Here is a 22,811-nt window from a genome sequence, read left to right on the forward strand (position 1 = left end):
GCATGTATCCCGTGCCACCCAACGTGCTCTAGACGGTGTAAGTCAACTACCCTGGCCAGCAAGATCTCCGGATCTGTCCCCCATTGAGCATGTTTGGGACTGGATGAAGCGTCGTCTCACGCGGTCTGCACGTCCAGCACGAACGCTGGTCCAACTGAGGCGCCAGGTGGAAATGGCATGGCAAGCCGTTCCACAGGACTACAACCAGCATCTCTACGATCGTCTCCATGGGAGAATAGCAGCCTGCATTGCTGCGAAAGGTGGATATACACTGTACTAGTGCCGACATTGTGCATTCTCTGTTGCCTGTGTCTATGTGCCTGTGGTTCTGTCAGTGTGATCATGTGATGTATCTGACACCAGGAATGCGTCAATAAAGTTTCCCCTTCCTGGGACAATGAATTCACGGTGTTCTTATTTCAATTTCCAGGAGTGTATTAATAGCTTTATAATTTTCACTGACATCAGTGACAGGTTCTATCTGAAGCGTTCACTTACTCTGTGGTATAACTCATCAGATATTAAATTTGGTTGTTTTCTGAAAGCAAAGACAGTTCTTGTGTCAGTTGTAACTGTTGTTATCTATTAACTTTTATTGTTAGTATTCGTAGCGTATACGAGTGCCCATATGGTTTCATTTGCATCCTCAGAATCATTAACAGTTTTATTGTTAGTATTCTTAAGACGACAAAAGAAGAGTTTTTTTTATGAAAAGGTAGATGGTGTTAACGGAGAAGGCCCAAAAAGGAAAACACGTGTAGTCTACTTCGAGGTTATTTTAAGAAAAGCACGAAAAGAAAACATCTGTTCTTCGACAGTAGGAATGTACAGCTCGCACAAACAAGCCAATAATAACGTCTTCAGAATGATTATGTATGCTGCTACAAAGAACATTGTTATCTGCTCGACTACGCTTCCACATAACAAAAGTCATCTAGAAACATGGTGCCCACTAAATGGAGAAATCGCCAACCAGACTGATAATGTTATGATAAACATGCATCACAGGCAAATAGTTAAAGATGTCATACGCCAATGGGGAATGTGCGAGTGACCATTTCTCGATGAAAGCAAAACTAGACTCACAAAAGTTCAGGGTAGGTAAGAAAACAAAGCATTGAAGCCCAATGGTTGACGTGGCATATCTAGAAGTTAGAAAAAAACATACTGAGTTTTAATTTGAAAGAGACAACAGTTCCGGGGTTCTGCACGGTACAGATGATTAAGATGGAGAGGAGAAAGTGTGAAGACAGCCGTGACTGAGGCTGCGAATGAAGCACTGGGTTTAAAAAAAAAAGAAAATGAAAAAAAGAAAAAGGTGGTTTAGTGAGGAATGCGGAGATAGCGTTAGGAGACGGAGCATAGCACGTGAGTTATGGCTACAGGATACAGCGAAACACTGAAGATAAATCTAGAAGCTTGCTAAGGGACATCAAGAGTACTGAGAACTGAAAAGAGAAAATAACTAGCACAAATTCTTTAAAATGTCTAGCTGAGTAGACGAAACCCGGACTGTAGGAGATAATTCCATCATGTGAAAACAAGGAAAAGGTTAAACGCAAGAAGACAGTATCTCTATGGGAAAAATAGGAACGTGATTATGCATATTGAGTCAGTCTTGAAGCGATATAACAAATATTTCACCGAGCTATTCGGCTACCCTAACCCAGTATAGAGTTCAGTGAAAACTAAGAACAAACAAGTAAGACGGAGATTGACATCGAAAGCCATACGGAGGATGAAAACCTTTAAAGCGCCTGAAGAGGATATGGTCTATGCTTTAATGTGGAAGTATGGAGAAAGCACACTATAATCCTAGCAGTGGAAACTCATTTAGCTCAATTGGAAAGCAGAGGCGTTACCAGACAACTGAAATTCAGTATTCATTTGTCCAGTATACATGAAAGGAAGCAAGAGGGGATTGCTCTGAATCACAGCCACCTAGGGAGGCACACTAGACCCTTTCTACATTTACTGTAGGAAAGCTAAAGCCATTTGCAGAAAGTTTCATTGAAGAATATCAGACGGGATTACGTCCAAACCGTTCAGTTACTAACAATGTGTTTGCTCTTAGGTGAGTTCTTGAACAATACTGGGAAAGAGACAGAAAAAATCAGGTACTATTCTTAGTTTTTGGAAGGGCTTACAACAGTATTCGTCTAGATAGCGTCTATAAAACCTTGAAGGGCTTCCGAGATCCCACAAAAACCTCACTGAAATTATTAGGTATGTATGAAAGAATCCAGAGCTGTAATAAGAACTAGAGGAGCATACTCACAACCTTTCACCATAAAAACTGTAAGACAGGGAAACGCACTGTCATGCATAGTGTTTAATCGTACCCTGGAGAAAGACGTAAGAGAGATTAATGTTGAAGAGAGTAATGGGCTACGAATCGAAGGTGGCAGGTATCAGATATTGCTTACCATAAAATAACTTCAGTGGGCGAGAGTGGACTATGTCTTGGGGAAATGCACAAGAAGGTCATCATAGCAGCGAGTACAACTGAACTACTCATTAATGAATCAAAACATAGAATACATGCAAGTAAGTTGATATGAATATGCACGAGAGCAATTCACAATTGATGAAGACAATTTCAAGAGTGTTGATCTGTTCAGGTAGTCAGGTTGTTGTAATCAAATACCAATAGATGTAAGTGAAAGAAATTATATTAGCTCTAGATATCTACATGCCCGCATATACGTTCAAACCGAAAGCCATACGACACTCTACAAAAATGAACGTCTGCAATACCGTTATGCACCCTTTTGTTCTCTAAGTTTCCAAAAGCTGGGCAAAATGTAGAAGGGACACACAAATGCTTCTAATATTTGAAGCAAAAGCAATCACAAGAATCTGGAGTCCAGTGAGAGATGGAGATACTTGGAGAGCAAGAAAGAGTAGTGAAATTGATGATTTCGTGAATTCTCCCGTAGCTCTCCCATACAGTGACGTGGCCAACGTTACCTTGTACAGCAACAACTTCTCTGACGCTGACATTAGGGTTATCGTCAACCGCACGAAGAATTGCCTCGTCCATTGCAGGTGTCCTCCTCGTTCTAGGTCTTCCCCAGTCGCGAGTCATAGGCTGGAATGTTCCGTGCTCCCTAAGACGCCGATCAATTGCTTCGAACGTCTTCTTGTCGGGACACCTTCGTTCTGGAAATCTGTCTCGATACAAACGTACCGCGCCACGGCTATTTCCCCGTGCTAATCCATACATCAAATGGGCATCTGCCAACTCTGCATTTGTAAACATTGCACTGACTGCAAAATCACGTTCGTGATGAACACTAACCTGTTGATGCTACGTACTGAAGTGCTTGATGCTAGTACTGTAGAGCAATGAGTCGCATGTCAACACAAGCACCGAAGTCAACATTACCTTCCTTCAATTGGGCCAACTGGCGGTGAATCGAGGAAATACAGTACATACTGACGAAACTAAAATGAGCTCTAACATGGAAATTAAACGCTTCCGGACACATGTCCACATAACATCTTTTCTTTATTTGTGTGTGAGGAATGTTTCCTGAAAGTTTGGCCGTACCTTTTGGTAACATCCTGTATATTATCATTGCGATACAGTCCCTTTGTCTTTGATTAGAAGATGTAATCCATTTTCAGCTCCCACTCCCACATTCAGTCCTATACAAATCCCTGGCATCGTTGCATACAAGCTTCCAATGATGTCGTTTCATTTTTCAAGTAATGCTATGTAAAGGAATGTCAATGCACATTATGCTTGTTTCATGTACATGAAACACATAACTTAAAATCTTTCTGTCAAGCACCAATTGATTGCTGCGAAAAGGTTAGATGTTAACGAATTAAAAATTGTAATTCCTTTGAGTTACTGCACCACAAACAGGGCTACGAATAACCAGTAGTTGCTAGAAAATTTGGTTTTTCGCTCTGCGGAGTCCAATGAAATATACTTTACTATTTACAAATTTTTTGTGGGATAAGATTAATTCAAAATATATGTGGTCCGTGACTTCCCATAATTTCCCGTTAAAATAATGACATATGATCCGATTTTATATACATTTGTATATAACTGGCTTCGGGCAACAGGAGTCGTACAGGGTGTGCCACTTCTTTGATCAGTTAATAATATTTTCATGATTCCTAGAGGCCTACGTTTCTGATGTCATTTAAATTTACCAATATGAGCACTGAGAGTCGAAGGAATGTTCACATTCTAAGTGAGGTTGTGGAGGGGACACGTATGGATGTTGGCGTATGGATTCCATTTCAGGCATCGAGAAAATGTATGCCCAAAGGTTTTATACTTTGGAGAGGACACACGAGGAGTTGTCGTGAAAATTAAACTGGACAGCGCGAAGTCAGAAAACTGGTCTTAAGTGAGAACGTTTCGACATTCATGAGGGACCTGCAGAATGAAAATGCGACGTGAGATGAGGTAACTGTTCTCAGCAACCCTAAATTAATACTGTGGTTTCAACAGAAATCACTACAACATAACAGAAGACGTAATATGTACGACTATTTATTATACTCCTCTCAGTGACGTTACCTTCGAACACTAATCAACCACAACATTATGACCACAGAACAACTATCGATATAAATCCCTCCAGGTGATAGCAGCGTCACCTGAAGGGCAATAATTGCTTGTCAGACACACGCAGGGTGCATGTATGTCAGTGAGCGTGCTGTCAGTAGGTAGAATGGGGAAGCCGCGCGATCTATCTGAATTTGACCAAGGGCAAATTGTAATGGTCCGGAATCTCGGCACGAGCGTTTCGAAAACTGCACAACTTGTCTGGTGTTCGAGGAGTGCTGTGATGAGTGTCTTCAGTACGTAACGAAACCAAGACGAAACCACGTCGAGACGTCGTGGGGTTGTACGTCGTAAGCTATGCAGACTGGTAATACAGGACAGGCGGCGAACTGTCGCGGAGCTAACATCAGACTTCAGTACTGGGCAGAATGCAAGTGTGTTCGCACACATAGTGCACCGAACACTTCTAACGATGTGCCTCGGCTGCCGATGACCCATGCATGTGCCATTGTTCACACCACGGCATTGGAAACTACGACTGAAATGGGCACATGACCATCGCCGCTGGACGTTGACGTAATGGCTGAGCGTTGCATGCTTTGATGAATCCTGATACCTTCTTCATCATGGGAGGGCGCGAATCCGTCGTCTTCCAGGGGAATAGCTCCTTGACACTAGTACTACAGGACGAAAACAAGCTGGCGGCGGCTTCATAATGCTCTGGGTACCATTAATGTGGACATCCATGGGTCCAGTGGAGCTCGTGGAAGGCACCATGATGGGCAAGGAGTATCTTACACTGATTGCCGACCACGTAGACCCCTTCATGACGATCGTGTTTTCCAACGGAAGTGGCGTTTTTAGGCAAGATGCTGCTCCATTTCAGAAGACCATGTGTGTGATAGAATGATTCGAAGAACACAGTACGAGTTCCAGAGAAATCTGAACCCAGTCAAACAAATTTGTGATGTGATTGAACGTGGCGTTAGAGCTCGTTGTTCCTTTCCAGAGTTTACGGGAATTAAGTGACTTACGTGTAGAGATGTGGTGCGAGCTCTCTTCAGGGACCTGTCAAGGCTTCATTGCTTCCATGACGTGGTGCGTTGCCTGTGTTATTCGTGCCAAAGGTGGACATACCAGCTACTAGGTAAGTAGCATAATATTATAGCTGACCAGTGTATATTCAAAATATAGGATTATCTCAAACTGAATTTAAATTCCCCATCGTCGGTATGGATTTCTCGATATGTGTAATGAATTAGCACACTACATCTCAGATTTAATCAGCGTTTGAGGTACTAGGAGTGTCATTGCATCATATGGTGAATTAGACGCTGTCATTACCGAGATGACAAGGTACTGTCTCGTGATATCTGGGAAGTGGGATGTCTTACAGTTGTCAGGATGTACTTCTAGTCATGTAGCTCACTCCACCCCCATCTTTTACAAAGTACAATAGCGGGGTTCCACGGATTGAAAGGTATACATGTCAACCAAATTCATTACGAAAAAAAATATTCTGTATTAGGGTTGCAACTTAGACATAATTCCATGTATGATAATTTAATATCTGATCCCTCATCTCTGGAAAAGAGCCTTGAAAATAAATATTTTGATATCACAAAGTGAGTTATTCCGATAAGTTATAAAGTATTACAAGACACAAATATTGAATGGAATATAAGTGAGAACAATGTAAGTTGGGTAACGAGATGTTAGCTGAATCCCCGTACATAAGTGGGATTAACTGTCACGGTGTAGGGCGCTACGAACTCTGTAACTGAGAGTATGCCTTAACATATTACCCCTGACTAATACAAACAATATTGGCCTGAAATGAGAGCCCTTGATAGAGATTACACATGCAAGCCGTGGCTGTGCATGGCGACAAGGCGACAGCATAACACGGGAGGGTACAAATTGATTAGAGAAGTCCCAACTGCGCTGGTGCTGCAAATACGTTACCACCTGCAAGACTGGCCGTGCGCGGACAGCTCGGAGCACAGGAATGATGCTGCAGCTGCTCTCAGTGGTGGTCCGCAGCCGTGGATAAAGAACCGACCGAAAGAGAATGAGCCTGAAACGACAAAAAATACCAGCTGCTGTCACCAAGTGGTAATAGATAGGATCTGCCCAGACTACCGTCACAGTAATACTTCTGACTCTTTCGACCATCTTCACTGTGGCTGACCAGAACTGAACAACTCTAACGTTGGCTTCGGCGGTCCAGAAACAACACATTAACGAACTCTCCGGCCGTCGAGAAGCGAATCCCTCTAACTCTCCACTTCGCCTTTACGCCGAAAGACTCCGGCAGCCATAGCCGTACATTCTGTCCCTTCTTTCCCCTACAAACTCCAAATTCGGAGTGCGCTCTTTTGCATCAGCACACGTCACACCAGACAACTAATCAAATGGCATTTTTTGGTCTGTACGCAGGAAATCATAGGCTTCAAACTGCCTCTGGCCGTTGGATGGCTGTGGTCTACGTGGCAGCCGTACTGTTGACTGGCCCCAGCGGACTAATACGATTTGTGAGATGCCGGCCTCGACACTGTCCACATCCAGGCCACCCTGCCTGCCTCACTATAAAATGGGACAACGCCCTGCACCTCGCGTAATGCGATGAGAGGCCTACATCCTGCTATTGTGTAGAATCTGGTCTACCTTTCCATACAAAGGGATGACCTGCCCATGTGCCTCAGGCCTTCTTGGTTCAAATGGCTCTGAGCATTATGGGACTTAACATATGCGGTCGTCAGCCCCTAGACTTAGAACTACTTAAACCTCACTAACTTAAGGATATCATACACATCCATGCCCGAGGCTGAATTCCAGCCTACGACCGTAGCAGCAACGCGGTTCCGGACTGAAGCGCCTCGAACCGCTCGGCCACCGTGGCCGGCCAGGCTCGTGTTGCACAGGATTCCGTGCCGCCTCACATCGCCTAATAAAATGGGCAAGCCCCGTCATCCAGTCTCTATCTAAAGTCATCAAATCTCTCATTCCAGGTTTCGCAACTCCAATGACCTTAATTTGCCGTCAGCCCTCAGCAACGTAAGCAGAAAAAGTTGAATTAAGACAAATAATCGAAGTGAATAAGGCATGAGAGGCTTCTTTCACAGTTATATGCCTCATGTTCCGGTCTCGGAGTAGAACGCCTGTATACAGAGCTCTCCCACTGAAGCATGTTTGCTGATGAAAGCGAGATTAGCCGAGAGGATGGAAGAAGATTCTGAGGAGGGGAGAGGATTTTTGGTAAGAATGGGATACTCGTAGTGGCACTTACACAGATGGCTACCCGAAAGTGAGTGCCAATAATGCTTGGCTTCCGTTTTCTCACTCTGTTATGATCTGTGTCGATGGAATGTGATGATCAGCTGTGCAAATGCTAACTGTCTCCGACATGTTAGTTAGACCATATTATAATTGATGACCTTTCATGATGTGGCTACAAATCACGCCTTACTAAATTTATTTCTCTTGTTGTGATTTTGCTCTAAGGGAGTTGAAAGAATGAAGACGCATGGGCATCTCAGCAAAGAGTCACATCGGTGAGGCTGGCCAGAAAAGACCGCAGGTAAGCTGGCCAAGAGGGCTCGCAAATGTTACGACCTGCTTACTGTTGCAGCTTAGCGAGTCCTGGGACCACTCACGCGAGAACACATAGCCGGGACGACAAGATCGTGGATTCAGTGTCTGTCGGTCCATTATGGCCTGACGGACATCGGCTAGTACGTATTTCTTGACTTTTTACATTTTTCGATTGAAGGAAAACAAAGCTCGTGAATTTTCCTAACCACTGCAAAAATCTCACAGCCTGGACGACTCAACAGACCGCAGTACCAGACACTGCTAGAGAGGCGTTGAACGATTCTGATACGTTCATTGTCATAATTTGGGAAGCATGTGATCTGAAACGGATGAATCAACAAATTATTTCTGTGGTGTCACCGCCAGACACCACACTTGCTAGGTGGTAGCCTTTAAATCGTCCTCGGTCCGGTAGTATACGTCGGACCCGCGTGTCGCCACTATCAGAGATTACAGACCGAGCGCCGCCATACGGCAGGTCTAGAGAGACTTCCTAGCACTCGCCCCAGTTGTACAGCCGACTTTGCTAGCGATGGTTCACTGACAAAATACGCTCTCATTCGCTGAGACGATAGTTAGCATAGCCTTCAGCTACGTCATTTGCTACGACCTAGCAAGGCGCCTTTATCAGTTGCTATTGATATTGTAAATAATGTACAGACAAGAGCTACGTTCAACATTAATGGATTAAAGTTAAGTACTCCCCCATCTGCATCCGTTTTTCTAAGTTCTAATTTCCTTGTCCTGTTCCAGACCTCACGCCAGCCTGTGTGAGTTAAAACGCGTGCCTTTCGGCTTCCTCCAAATTTAGTGGGTTGGTCTCCTGCCAATCCACAACATTTTGCCGACGAGGTTTTCCGCGTTCTTATCGATATTGCCCTGATTTACTTGTGTAATGGCTTCACCACAATCTCCAGATGTACTGTCCGATTTTATCGCTTACGGAATCAGCAGACACAGGCCTTATTGGATGCCCTTGGACGGCTCGTCCAGGGTCAACGAGCAATGCAAAACGATGCGGCAGCCGCTGCTCCACTGCTAACACAGCCATAACATGCAGTTGCGCCAACTTTTCGTCCTTTTGATGCTGCACTGGAAAGCTGGACGGAGTGGTCACGCCAATTTCGATTCCATCTCGCCGCCTACAGAATTCAAGGTAACGAGCGGCAGCCATTTTTGTTGTCTTCCATAGGCGTCCAAACGTACCGTGTGATCGTCAAATTATTTCCCCGACGTGACGTAGCAACTCTGTCCTACGACGAAATTTTATCTGCATTAGATTCATATTTCAAAGAATCAGTCAATGTAGTTGCCAAACGGTATACCTTCTTTCATACAAAACGTACGGCAGGTCAGACTAATAGGGAGTGGGTTGCAGCCTTGCAAGGCCTTACTAGGGATTGTGCTATTGAGTGTCAATGTGGACTCCCTTATTCAGATACTATGGTACGTGATGCAATTGCACAGAACGTTTCTGATGTTCGTATAAGGGAACAGATTTTGAAACTAGTCAATCCCTCCCTTCAAGAAGTGATGGACATAATGCATCGGCAGGACACACTTGACTTTGCTCAGGAATCATTTGAAACTTCACCAGCCATGTGTCATGTTACCCGGCCCACCGGGCAAGCAGCGCGGAGGAGTAAACAGCCCTCGCGCCAGGCCGCGCAACTGCCGGCAGGCTCTCAGCCATGTGTGCCACGCAGGAAAGCAAATGCAGTGCTAAAATCATGCCCGCGGTGTGCTACTAGACATTCGCATGAGAATTGCCCGTCACACCAAGCTATTTGCTTTTTGTGTAATAAAAAGGGACATGTTCAGAGAGTTTGCCAGAAAAAGTTCAGATCGGACACTCACAACCATTCCAGGCCCTTTGCTTCGCGCCGGAATCGAAATCGATCCCAGAATACTCAGGCTCGCGAAACTTCGCCCATGGAAATTCATGTAGTTCATTCCACTCTGCCCAGTGCCACTCTCTCTAACAGTGACTGTGTTCGTCCCACAAATAGTGTGCATCGACATCGCCGGAAATCCCGTCAAGTCGCAAGTGATTCCGTACCAGTGTCAGTTCACGTTGCACGAGACAGTCGCTCTTGTCGTCAGCAGGACAATAAACTTTTAGTGGACTTTGACATTAACGGCAAAGTGATACCATTCCAGCTCGATACCGGAGCTGCAGTTTCACTGATCAATCAAGACACGTACAAACAGCTGGGCACACCTTCGTTGCGTGCCACAAATGTTAAGCTAACTACATATTCAGTTGACGGGCTCCCTGTGTTAGGACAGTGCAGCCTTCTTGCAACATACAAAGGACAAACAAAACTCGTGTCATTGTACGTCCTTCGTTCTTCTTCTGCAGTGAACTTGTTTGGTTTCGATTTATTTCAGTTGTTTAACTTGCCTATAGTGAACCAGACTGTGCCTTCAGACAGTGTTTCTCGTCTGTGTGAAGAATTTGCAGACATTTTTGCACCAGGCCTCGGTTGTGATAAGAACTATAAAGCACATTTGGAACTGAAAGTAAACGCGCAACCGAAATTTTTCAGAGTACACCATGTTCCCCACGCATTGCGTGATGAGGTCGCAAAAACATTACACGATTTGGAATCACAAGGCGTGTTTGAACGTGTGCAGGCTTCTCTCTGGGCATCACCATTAGTAATTTTGCCAAAACCTTCTGGAAAATTGAGACTTTGTGTGGACTTAAAGGCAACAGTGAATCCACAACTAGTGACTGCAACTTTTGCTTTACCCCGCCCGGAAGATCTTTTTGACAAACTGTGCCTGAGTAAATATTTTTCGAAGTTGGACCCAGCAGATACGTACTTGCAACTACCGGTGGACGAAGAATCCCAGCACATTTTGGTGGTTATCACGCATCTTGTTTTGTATCGATTCAAACGACTGCCATTCGGGTGTGCATCCGCCCCTGCGTTGTTTCAGCAATATCTACACACTGTTTGTGCGTCGGTCCCTACTGCAGCAAACTCTCTGGACGATATAGTGATCTCCAGAAAGATGGAAGAAGAACATTTAGCCAATCTCAGGACATTATTTCAGGTCTTGCGACAAAATGGTTTTCGCTTGCGGAAGGACAAATGTGTGTTTTTTGCTCGTGACTTACCCTACCTGGGACATGTACTCAATGCCCAAGGCATACATCCCAGTCCAAAGCACCTCCGTGCCATACAAGACTTGCCTTCGCCGCAGAATTTGAAGCAGCTACAGTGTGTGCTGGGAAAAATTAATTATTATCATCGCTATGTGCGCCACGCCTCTTCCATTTCAGCTCCGCTTCATCACTTACGCCGTAAAGGTGTTCTGTTCGTCAGGACGACGGAATGCGAACGCGCCTTTCGCCAGTTGAAATCGGCGTTGCTTTCCAATACTTGCCTTACGCCATTCGATCCCCAGAAACCCCTTTTGTTGATGGTGGATGCATCGGATTTCGGGATCGGTGCTGTGCTTGCGAACAAAGATGGATCACACGATCGCCCTATCGCCTTTGTGTCCAAATTGCTCTCGTCTGCGCAAAGAAATTATTCACAGGTCGAGAAAGAAGCATTAGCTCTCGTATTTGGTGTTACACAGTTTCATGATTTCTTGTATGGTCATCACTTTACCATCATCACAGATCACAAACCTTTGACATCGCTTTTTCATCCGAACAAGCCTGTACCTCCACGTACACCGCAGAAATTCATTCGCTGGTCTATTTTCCTCTCGCTGTACCACTACGATATCTTGTATCGGTCCACTGCTAAGCACGGAAACGCCAATGCGTTGTCCCGTTTTCCTGTTGCTGAGGATAGAGCATTCGAATCCTCCGAACTTGCTTGCATGTTCATTGATGCGGAAACCAATGACGTGGTCGAATCGTTTCCGATTGATTTTCGTCGTGTAGCTACAGCCACAGTTGCTGACCTTGTCCTTGCTACCGTGCTGCGTTTTGTTGCTACGCAATGGCCCTTGTCAAAGTCACGGATCGGGGATCCGTTGGTTCGCCGATTTTTTGCTCACAAGGAGAGACTTTTTGTACGATGTGGTGTTTTACTGTTGCGTTCTGATAATGATCAATCCAGGGTCGTGGTCCCACGTTCGTTACAGTCCTCTGTCTTACGGCTTCTCCACCAAGGTCATTGGGGTATAGTGAGAACGAAACAACTTGCTCGTCAGCACTGTACTTGGTTCGGAATCGATGCTGCGATTACGAACTCTTCTTGCATGGCGTGTGACGAACAACAATCCGCACCACCGTGGAAATTCTTTGCATAGCCAAAAGCCACTTCCCCTTGGCAACGCTTACACATCGATTTTGCTGGTCCATTCTGGACTGCTCGATGGTTGGTTCTGGTCGATTCATTCAGTAGTTTTCCTTTTGTTGTCCGGATATCTTCCACGACGTCCTCTGCCACCATCCAAGCGTAATCTGCTACCTTTTGCATTGAAGGTCTGCCACAGACTTGTTTCCGACAATGGTCCACAATTAATGTCCGCAGAATTTCAGTCATTCTGCAAGGCCAATGGTAATCAACATCTGACGTCCGCGCCGTTTTCGCCACAGTCAAACCGTGCCGCTGAACGATTGATCAGGACTTTCAAGTCACAGATGTTGAAGTTAAAAGAGTCGCATTCTCGGGAGGACGCGTTATTGCTCTTTTTGTCCTCGTATCGCTCTCAGCCCTGAGATGGTCGCTCGCCGGCTCAGTTGCTCCACGGTCGCCCTCATCGAACCTTGGTGTCTTTGCTACATCCGCCGCATCAGGTTCCTGTGCAGCGGCAGACACCTGCTTTTGCTCCAGGCGACGTTGTCTACTACCGCCACTATCGAGGTTCACGGCGTTGGCTTGAAGGGCGCATTCTTCTCTGCTTCGGACGCGCTCTGTATCTAGTTTTGGGGGCCTCTGGTGAGGTGCGTCGGCATCTCAATCAGCTGCGCCTCTGTCGTCGTACGGGTTCTGCCGCTCCCCGTCTGCTTTCAGCGACGTTGTTGTCCGGTCAGCGCCCTAGGGACCCATCTACTGGCTCGCCTCAGCCTCAGGTGTTACCGACGCTGCCTTCCATTTTGCCCCATGGCGACGCGCCGCCGCCGCCGACTGTTCTCCCGCCGGCGACGCCAGAAGTGGACGCTTTGCCGCAGCCACCGGGCGCCTCTTTGGGTCACGCGCCGCCGATCGCTTCCCGTGACCAGTTGTCCTCCGACATGGAACTCTTGCCCGCTCTGGACCATATGTCGTCTTCGCTCGTCGGGTGCCCCGGCCCGATGGAGGTCGACCTTTGGGCCCCCCTGTCTCTCTGGGGGCGCATACACTGCATGCTGGCGTGCACCCTGTAGCAGGTTTCCAGGCGTTTCCTAGCTCCCCGCGGACCGAACGGCAGGGTGCGGGTGGCACAGCCTTGGTTGTTGTTAGGCTCCCCACCTCGTTGCATATGTCAACATGGGGTCCTCCCCACGGCGGGCGGAAGCCTTATAACACAACCGTACGCCGATTTGCGGGGGAGAAATGTGGTGCCACCACCAGACACCTTACTTGCTAGGTGGTAGCCTTTAAATCGGCCGCGGTCCGGTAGTATACGTCGGACCCGCATGTCGCCACTATCAGAGATTGCAGACCGAGCGCCGCCATACGGCAGGTCTAGAGAGACTTCCTAGTACTCGCCCCAGTTGTACAGCCGACTTGCTAGCGATGGTTCACTGACAAAATACGCTCTCATTTGCCGAGACGATAGTTAGCATAGCCTTCAGCTACGTCATTTGCTACGACCTAGCAAGGCGCCATTATCAGTTGCTATTGATATTGTAAATAATGTACAGACAAGAGTTACGTTCAACATTAATGGATTAAAGTTAAGTATTCCACCATCTGTGTCCGTTTTTCTATGTTCTAATTTCCTTGTCCTGTTCCAGACCTCACGCCAGCCTGTGTGAGCTTAAACGCGTGCCTTTCGGCTTCCTCTAAATTTAGTGGGTTGGTCTCCTGCCAATCCAAAACAATTTCTTCCCACACATATGTCGTGAAACGACGACGAAAGGAGAGTTAGATCCGTTTCAAAGCACAGGTCGCAGATTAGTGATCGTCGCTTTTCCCATATACTGTTCGCGACTCTTCAAGGAAAAAGGATAACACTACTGGTATCCTACCTTGCACAATGTCAGATGCCTTTCGGAACGAGGATAAAGTTGTAGGTCTAAGTCGATAGTGATTAGATTCCAAGTACTCATACCAAGTCTTAAAGATGACGATAAAGTGGGACATTAGTCAACTAAAAACTTTTGGTGTAGCGTGGTTGGTAACGCTTGCCGACAACATGTACAATAACTGCCCTCCATACCTGCAAGAATCTGACGAATTTTGGCAGAGTTTATAATGAACGAAGAGTACGTCCTCGGGGAACGGGGCGATGTACTCGATGTGATCAGATAAATTTAACAAATTTACAATCTATCCAGCTGAGCACATGGCATTTCGTCACTGCGTATTTATTCTAACCTTCTATTAGTCCATTTCCACATCCCCTCTCGCTATCCATCTCATTCTCCCCCCTCTCTTGTCCATCTCGTCCTGCTCCGTTCCTCTGTCCATCTCCATCTGTTTCCTTTCTCTATCTCTTCCCCTTTCTCTCCAATTTCCCCTCTCCATGACCATCCCCTTCTCCTCATAACTGTGGTCACCCCCCCTTCCTCTCTCCGTCCGTCCATCTCCTGTTACCCCATTCTCTGCTCAGTTGCTGATTCTAACCCCAACAATACTTTCTTTCCAGATAGTAAACAGTACCTGTATCATATTTCGTTGAAGTCGGTCAAGTGTTTCATAGGAGTTTATTATCGATAACTATGCCTGCATACGCACACGTGACGTATATTTCTAATACATTTTACATACTTCACATGCGTTTGTACCCAGAGTTCACCTTTTGCTCTAGCGAATATCGCTCTGCAGATTCGGTTTCACACAGGTCAATATTTACGACGTTATATCTCCTGAACTATGTGTCGTAAAATGATACGATTTTCTAGAATATAATACAACGGAATATGTGGATATTGTTTGCGAAGTGTGATCCATATAGAGGCAGGAGGAAAAAAGTAGTAAATTTTACGCCACGCATTATGCGGCAGTCTTCCATGTATCTCACAGTTTGTATGTCATATCTCCTGTACTATGCGTCGTAAAGTAATATAATTTTACTTTGAGAGGTAAATGTGAATACTGTCTTTAAAGTTTTTCTCTAGTACAGTGGTTAGTAAAGAAGTTATCAGTTAAAAATTCATGCCAGATTTGGCAGTTTTACTGCATTAACAGCCAAAATGTAGTAAGCGATAAACATTTTTGTTTTAATAATTCTGTGGGTGTTGCCAGTGAGAAAAAGTTTCTTAAAGGTTCATTCTCAAATACTGGATTAATAAAACTTAGTTATTTTCGCGTCGTGGTCTATATTCCTTTTTCATACCCAACACCATCGCTTTAATAAGTAATTGATCCTTACCCCGACATTGATTCTTGGGAAACACTAAGTGATAGGCATGCCGAGTTCAACTAAAATCAGTCCAGTGGTTTAGAAGGAGACATTAACCATTCATACATACAGCCATATATGCTTTTTTATTATATGCATTAATTTAAAGCCAACTACCTTACAAATTTCGGAGGCTCTTTGAATTCAACGAGGCACAGACGCTGATGCGGATGTGTTAACCTCCTCAGGCCTGAGCTTAAATTTCGCGATCAAAAGTTTTCTGGGACAACGAATGATTGAAGTCAAGGTAGTCCCTTACTGAGACACTGAGCGTAGGGGAGCAGACGCAGGAGTCATGCACCGCTGCTCATGGCAGCGCCCTGTTAGAAATGGTTTGCCGCTGTCTTCCTCCTACCTGTTATACAGTGCCACATGTTTGACGGTGTGCTTGTGCAGTGTAGTGCTGAGTTTGTGTTGTGGGTGAAAAGGTGTGGCAGGGGAAGGATGAAATCTTGTGCGGACACGTAGCCTGCGCCTGTCTAGTAGCACAAAGAGGCCACAGAGCTCATCCGACGGACCATTAATAGTGTCACATGACCCCACTTCAGGAGACACTGCGCAGAGGTCTGTAACTTAATGCAGGACACTGGCGGTAAGACACGTGATCAGGAGCACTACACTATCATCTTTCCTTCCCTTAACGGTCAAATACTTGCATTAGAAATTTTCTGCAACAACGATTCGAACCCTCATACCTCTGAGTGAAGCGACATCGCACAAGAGTGCGTCAGCGACCTTCGCTACGGAGGAGGGTTGTGACACGATTAAAATACAAAAAGAAAAGAAAAAACATTTGTGAGATACACCAAAATTTTAGATCGTGTTCAGTGTAAATACTACTTATGTCATAAAATAAATTAAATATGTGCAATATTCATGAAATGCGGTGTTACACACCTACAATATATGAAAACAGTACCACTGGAATGTTTAAGTATGGGACGTTGCCGACCGTAGTCTCTGTGCTAAATTGGGGAAAGATGCCATTCGAATGTTGTGGTGAAATAAACAATCACTTCTTAGATAGTGCAGGGCGTATTCACATCCGCTATGTGATCAAAAGTATCAGGACACCTGGCTGAAAATTACTTAAGACGCCCTCAATCGTTAATCCTGGAATTCAATATGATGTTGGCCCACACTTAGCCTTGATGGCAGCTTCCACTCTCGCATGTATACGTTCAATCAAGGGCTGGAAGGTTTATTAGGGAATGGCAGCCCATTCTACACGGAGTGTTGTACAGAGGAGAGCTGTCGCAATCGGCTGGTGAGGCCTGGAACGAAGTCGGCGTTCCCAAACATCCCAAAGGTGTTCTATAGGATTCAGGTCAGGATTCTATGCAGGCCAGTCCATTACAGGGATGTTATTGTCGTGTAACCACTCTGCCACAGGCCGCGCATTATGAACAGCTGCTCGATCGTGTTGAAAGATTAAGTCGCCATCCCCGAATTGCTCTTAAGCAGTGGGAAGCAAGAAGGGGCTTGAAACATCAATGTAAGCCTGTGCTGTGATAGTGCCACGCAAAACAACAAGGGATGCCAGCCCCCTCCATGAAATACCCGACCACACCATAACACCACCGGCTCTGAATTTTACTGTTTTATCACTACACACGCTGGCAGATGACGTTCACTGAGCATTCGCCATACCCACACTTTGCCATCGGATCGCCACATCGAGTACCGTGATTCGTCACTCCACACAATATTTTCCACTGTTCAATCGCCCAATATTTACGCTCCTTACACCAATCTTTGCGTCGTTTGGCATTTACCGACGCGATGTGTGGCTTATGAGCAGCCGCTCGGCCATGAAATCCACTTTTTGTCTCTTCCCGCCTAAATCTCATAGTTCTTGCAGTGGACCCCGATGCAATTTGGAATTCCTGTGTGATGGTCTGGATAGATGTCTGACTATTACACATTACGACGCTCTTCAACAGTCGGTGGTCTGTATCAGTCAACAGATGAGGTCGGCCTGTACGGTTTTGTGCTCTACGTGTCCCTTCACATGTCGACTTCACTATCACATCGGAAACAGTGGACCTAGGGATGTTTAGGAGTGTCGAAATCTCGCGTACAGACCAATGACACAAGTGACAGCCTATCACCTGACCACGTTCGAAGTCCGTGAGTTCCGAGGAGCGCCCCATTCTGCTCTCTCACAATGTCTAACAACTACTGAGGTCGCTGATATGGAGTACCTGGAAGCAGGTGGCAGCACAATGCATCTACTATGAGAAACGTAGGTTTTTGGGGGTATCCGGATACTTTTGATCACATAGTGTATTACAGCATGTCTTAAATGCATTAAAATAAAAAATTACTAAAAAACATAATTTACCCTTATTTCCCAAATACGTGCTAACAACATGAAAAGGGTTTTCTCCAAATAGGTGCTGCAAGGTTCTGGTAACATGCAGAAACAAACCCAGGTTACTGCCTGAAAGTACATGATACGAAGTACATACTGCAATCAGACAGAGCGAGCTTAGCTGCATGAGGACTGAAGACGATGAATAGTTGACCGATGGCATCAGATTAGCTTTGGATTAAAGGAGGTGCAAGTGGATGTGAAGGAAGATGCGAGACCGACAACTATATAGAAAGGTGCTCCCCGTTTTATTAAAAACTAATACTGAGCAGTTACGGTATTCTTACGGTTTAAATGTTTGCGTTTTATCATTGGTACGCACGACTAAGTGTTATCATCTGGTCCCAGTTACCTGAAACGGATATAAAGCACCATGTACGTGTAGTGTTGATGGAAACCGTTGAAATGGGTAGATGGCATTTATGTGTGGTAATTTATTCTATGAAACGTAGGTACGCAATTTTCTGGGACTGGATAAAGCATCATTTAGTTAAATGCTGGGTGAATTAATGTAGTAGTCCCCTATTTCGTGGTTGAGCCTTGCATTTTAAATTACATGGCCGCGGTAGCGCAGCGAATGTGCTTCTTTTTTTCTTTTTTTTCTGCGCCAGAAAGCTGGCTCCAAGAGCAATTTACATAAAAACTGTACTAATAAGCGAGCCTTTTAAAAGCACAAATTTCTCTTCCAGATCGACTCGTTTTTCGACGCGCGTTGCAGTTCGTTTAGGAGGAGACGCAAATAAAAGCACTTCAGTCGTCTGTTGACCCTCATTTCCCAGACCGCTCGTTGAACGTTTTCAGTTACTTTCCGTTTATAACCTCCAAGTAAACAGCGATACTGAATAAATTATATCACTGCATGTTTATTTGCTGCTTTTCGACCAGAATACAACTCGGTAGTGATTATTTACTTTAATGTGGTCAACTTCACGCACTCTGTTGCCATCTGGTCACGCAGATGTTGCATGCAAAACCTTTTTGTCCATAAATGATCAGCGTTACAGACTTTCTGTAGTGTAAAGTTTCAGAACATCCCACATCCATTGTGGAGACAGTATTTTCAATTGCTTGGTCTGAAGAAGTTTTCAAGTGAAGTAGGCAGGCCACAACATCATGCAGAACCTTGGTCCGATCTCACACGCCAGACTTTTATAGAAATGCTATTCTGGTTTCCGTTTCGAAGCCCCCAAAGCGGCACACAGTTTGCCATGAAATTTATAAACACGGCACACTGTATTGCATAGGGAATATTTTCCTCAGGAGGCAATCGCTAGATTGTTTTCATCCGTTTCCTCGTAATATACTTTCTGTCGTGAGTATTTCTCATGTAAATTGTACAGAGAAACTTTTGTCATGTTTGGAAAGTAAGAGAGACATACTGGCAGAACAGAATAATTGTTGAAGGTGTGTCATGAGTCTTGCCTGTAGAATCACAGCGGTAGGAACATTATACCTGCGAAAGACGACCTTCGCTAAGAATTGTAAAACTGATTGTAGACGGGAAATCTCAACTACTTTCCATACGATGTAAGACATAGCTCTGCCCGTTTCAGAGCGTTGTGTAAGATGCTTTCCCGAAAATGATAGGCTTCTTCTTTTACCAGTGACGATGACTGTCCAAGATATAACAAAGTGCGTAAATGAGACTTTCGTGAGAAAACAATGAGCAGAAAACTGCTGTATTTACGCAAACTTGTTATTAACGGTAATCATTACATGTATGGTAGTATGAATTAAGTTAAAGTAGACCATTTTCGATACTAGGTGATGTGTTGGCAAATGTGCCAACACCTTGTAGATAGAGGAGGCCGAAATGCACGCTATCTAACGCAGACGGGCGTGAATTCTGGAACAGGATATGTAGTGAATGCTAATAAGAAAAGTATGCAGCTCCACGAATACTTAACTTTTATTCCTTCATGTGACTACAGCATTCTTGATGAGACATTTCATACGATAACTATCAAACTATGTAAGGCTAATGGCGCCTTGCTAGGTCGTAGCCATGGACTTAGCTGAAGGCTATTCTAACTGTCTGCTCGGCTAATGAGCGATGCTTCGTCCGTGTAGTCGCTAGCAAAGTCGTCCGTACAACTGGGGCGAGTGCTAGTCCGTATCTCGAGACCTGCCTTGTGGTGGCGCTCGGTCTGCGATCACACAGTGGCGACACGCGGTTCCGACATGTACTAAATGGACCGCGGCCGATTTAAGCTACCACCTAGCAAGTGTGGTGTCTGGCGGTGACACCACACTAGGGTCTCAACACTGTAAACCTCCTCTGAGAGCACGTGAAACATATCATGATGAGGCAGCTATCCGAAACAGAATCAGAAGCAATTAGTAAAGTCCTTCAAAAGCGTAACACTTACTCAAGTAGCAGAATACAAGTTGTCACTTCCGGAACATCATGTCAAAATAGGAGTTTAGTTGTATCAGTGAATTTGGATGTGCTAGATTGTAAATCGGAAATTTTACAACAAGTGTAGAGCAAGATTTTTAAGGTGCGTTACACATGACAGACAGATGAACTTAAAGGTCATCTGCATCACCTCTACAGGTCACCCGCATTGGACACTAAATCATCAATGACTGCAGACGTTAAGTGGGATTTTTAAAAAGATATGAAAATATTGCTTCTTAACCATTGCTACAAGAATCACAGTGAAGAATACCCGAGCTTCCATCGTCAAAAATTCATCTCAAGTCCGAAAGTGTGGTGTACGTTGACAGACAAGTAGCCAAAAGAAGGTAAAACTAGAGCCAGAAGAGCAGCGTGAAAACCGTGCCGTGAATTCCACTGCAGAGTATATCAGTTAAACTGGAGAAATATCATAAGAGCATGGGTGATACGCAGAGGAAATCTACCTATCAGTCAACCAACAGTGGATCAGCGTATCGTAGAAAACGAAGTTAACATAGAAAGTGCAAAACAATGGATGGAGATTTTACTATCTGTTTTAATGGGAAGTATCGTATCTGGACTCCTCCTTATAATCAATGTACAAATGACCAAATGGCAGGTATTGAGTTATATGATCGGGAATCATTAAGTGAACTTCAGAATTGTCCTGGAGTATCATCTGAACTTGATGGGTTGCCTGTATGATAGTACTAGATTATACGTAGATTTGTTTTGGAGGGGGATCACCCTGAGCAGAACACAATTTTTTTCTTTCCTTTTATTTCCCATAATATTTAGCTGAAGGTGGAAGCTCTCCAAAAACAAATCTATTTGTAAGCAAACACCGACAGAAGACCCTCAGCCTCAAGATGATTATAAGAAACCATTTGCTCTTGTAGCAGCGATTTGTTATAACATTTCGAAGTTTGTTCTCTACATTTTATGTAATTGGGTCTTTAAAGTGACTGAGACAGCACACTCTTTTCGTTGAAGATAAGCTTCCAGATCTATCCTCCACGGCTTCCTTGTTTAGCGTCTCCCACAAAGGTCTGCCCCACGCGATGGTGTCCGTTGTTCCATCTGTTAGTGCAGCCGTATCGTATTTCGTGATATGCGACGTCTTTGAAGGGAATAAAACGCCAATCAATGTAGTCCGGCGTTCTAATTTCCAATAGTCACCGTTACCGCTAAGTAATCGTTCTATTTTTTGAGATACGTGGGGAATAGCCGGCATCCCGTAAGAATGTGGCTCACATCGCTATAGGGTAGAAAGTTCTTCAGTTTAAATTTAATCCTCACAGTGCGAAATACCACTCAGTCAGTGTCGTCCAGTGCCTGGCTCCCAGTCTTCCTCAATTTTTTTTTTCACTATGCGCGATGCGACTTTTCTCATCGAGTTTACTCTGTACGAGGTGCATTCAAGTTCTAAGGCCTCCGATTTTTTTTCTAATTAATTACTCACCCGAAATCGATGACACTGGCGTTACTTCTCGACGTAATCGCCCTGCAGACGCACACATTTTTCACAACGCTGACGCCATGATTCCAATGGCAGCGGCGAAGGCTTCTTTAGGAGTCTGTTTTGACCACTGGAAAATCGCTGAGGCAATAGCAGCACGGCTGGTGAATGTGCGGCCACGGAGAGTGTCTTTCATTGTTGGAAAAAGCCAAAAGTCACTAGGAGCCAGGTCGGGTGAGTAAGGAGCATGAGGAATCACTTCAAAGTTGCTATCACGAAGAAACTGTTGCGTAACGTTAGCTCGATGTGCGGGTGCGTTTTTTTGGTGAAACAACACACGCACAGCCCTTCCTGGACGTTTCTGTTGAAGTGCAGGAAGGAATTTGTTCTTCAGAACATTTTCGTAGGATGCACCTGTTACCGTAGTGCCATTTGGAACGCAATGGGTAAGGATTACACGCTCGCTGTCCCAGAACATGGACACCATAATTTTTTCAGCACTGGCGGTTACCCGAAATTTTTTTGGTGGCGGTGAATCTGGGTGCTTCCATTGAGCTGACTGGCGTATTGTTTCTGGATTGAAAAATGGCATCCACGTCTCATCCATTGTCACAACCGACGAAAATAAAGTCCCATTCATGCTGTCGTTGCGCATCAACATTGCTTGGCAACATGCCACACGGGCAGCCATGTGGTCGTCCGTCAGCATTCGTGGCACCCACCTGGATGACACTTTTCGCATTTTCAGGTCGTCATGCAGGATTGTGTGCTCAGAACCCACAGAAATGCCAACTCTGGAGGCGATCTGTACAACAATCATTCGGCGATCCCCCAAAACAATTCTCTCCACTTTCTGGATCATGTCGTCAGACCGTCTTGTGCGAGCCCGAGGTTGTTTCGGTTTGTTGTCACACGATGTTCTGCCTTCATT

Source organism: Schistocerca serialis, chromosome 6 (assembly GCF_023864345.2).
Source record: "Schistocerca serialis cubense isolate TAMUIC-IGC-003099 chromosome 6, iqSchSeri2.2, whole genome shotgun sequence".
NCBI lineage: Eukaryota > Metazoa > Arthropoda > Insecta > Orthoptera > Acrididae > Schistocerca > Schistocerca serialis.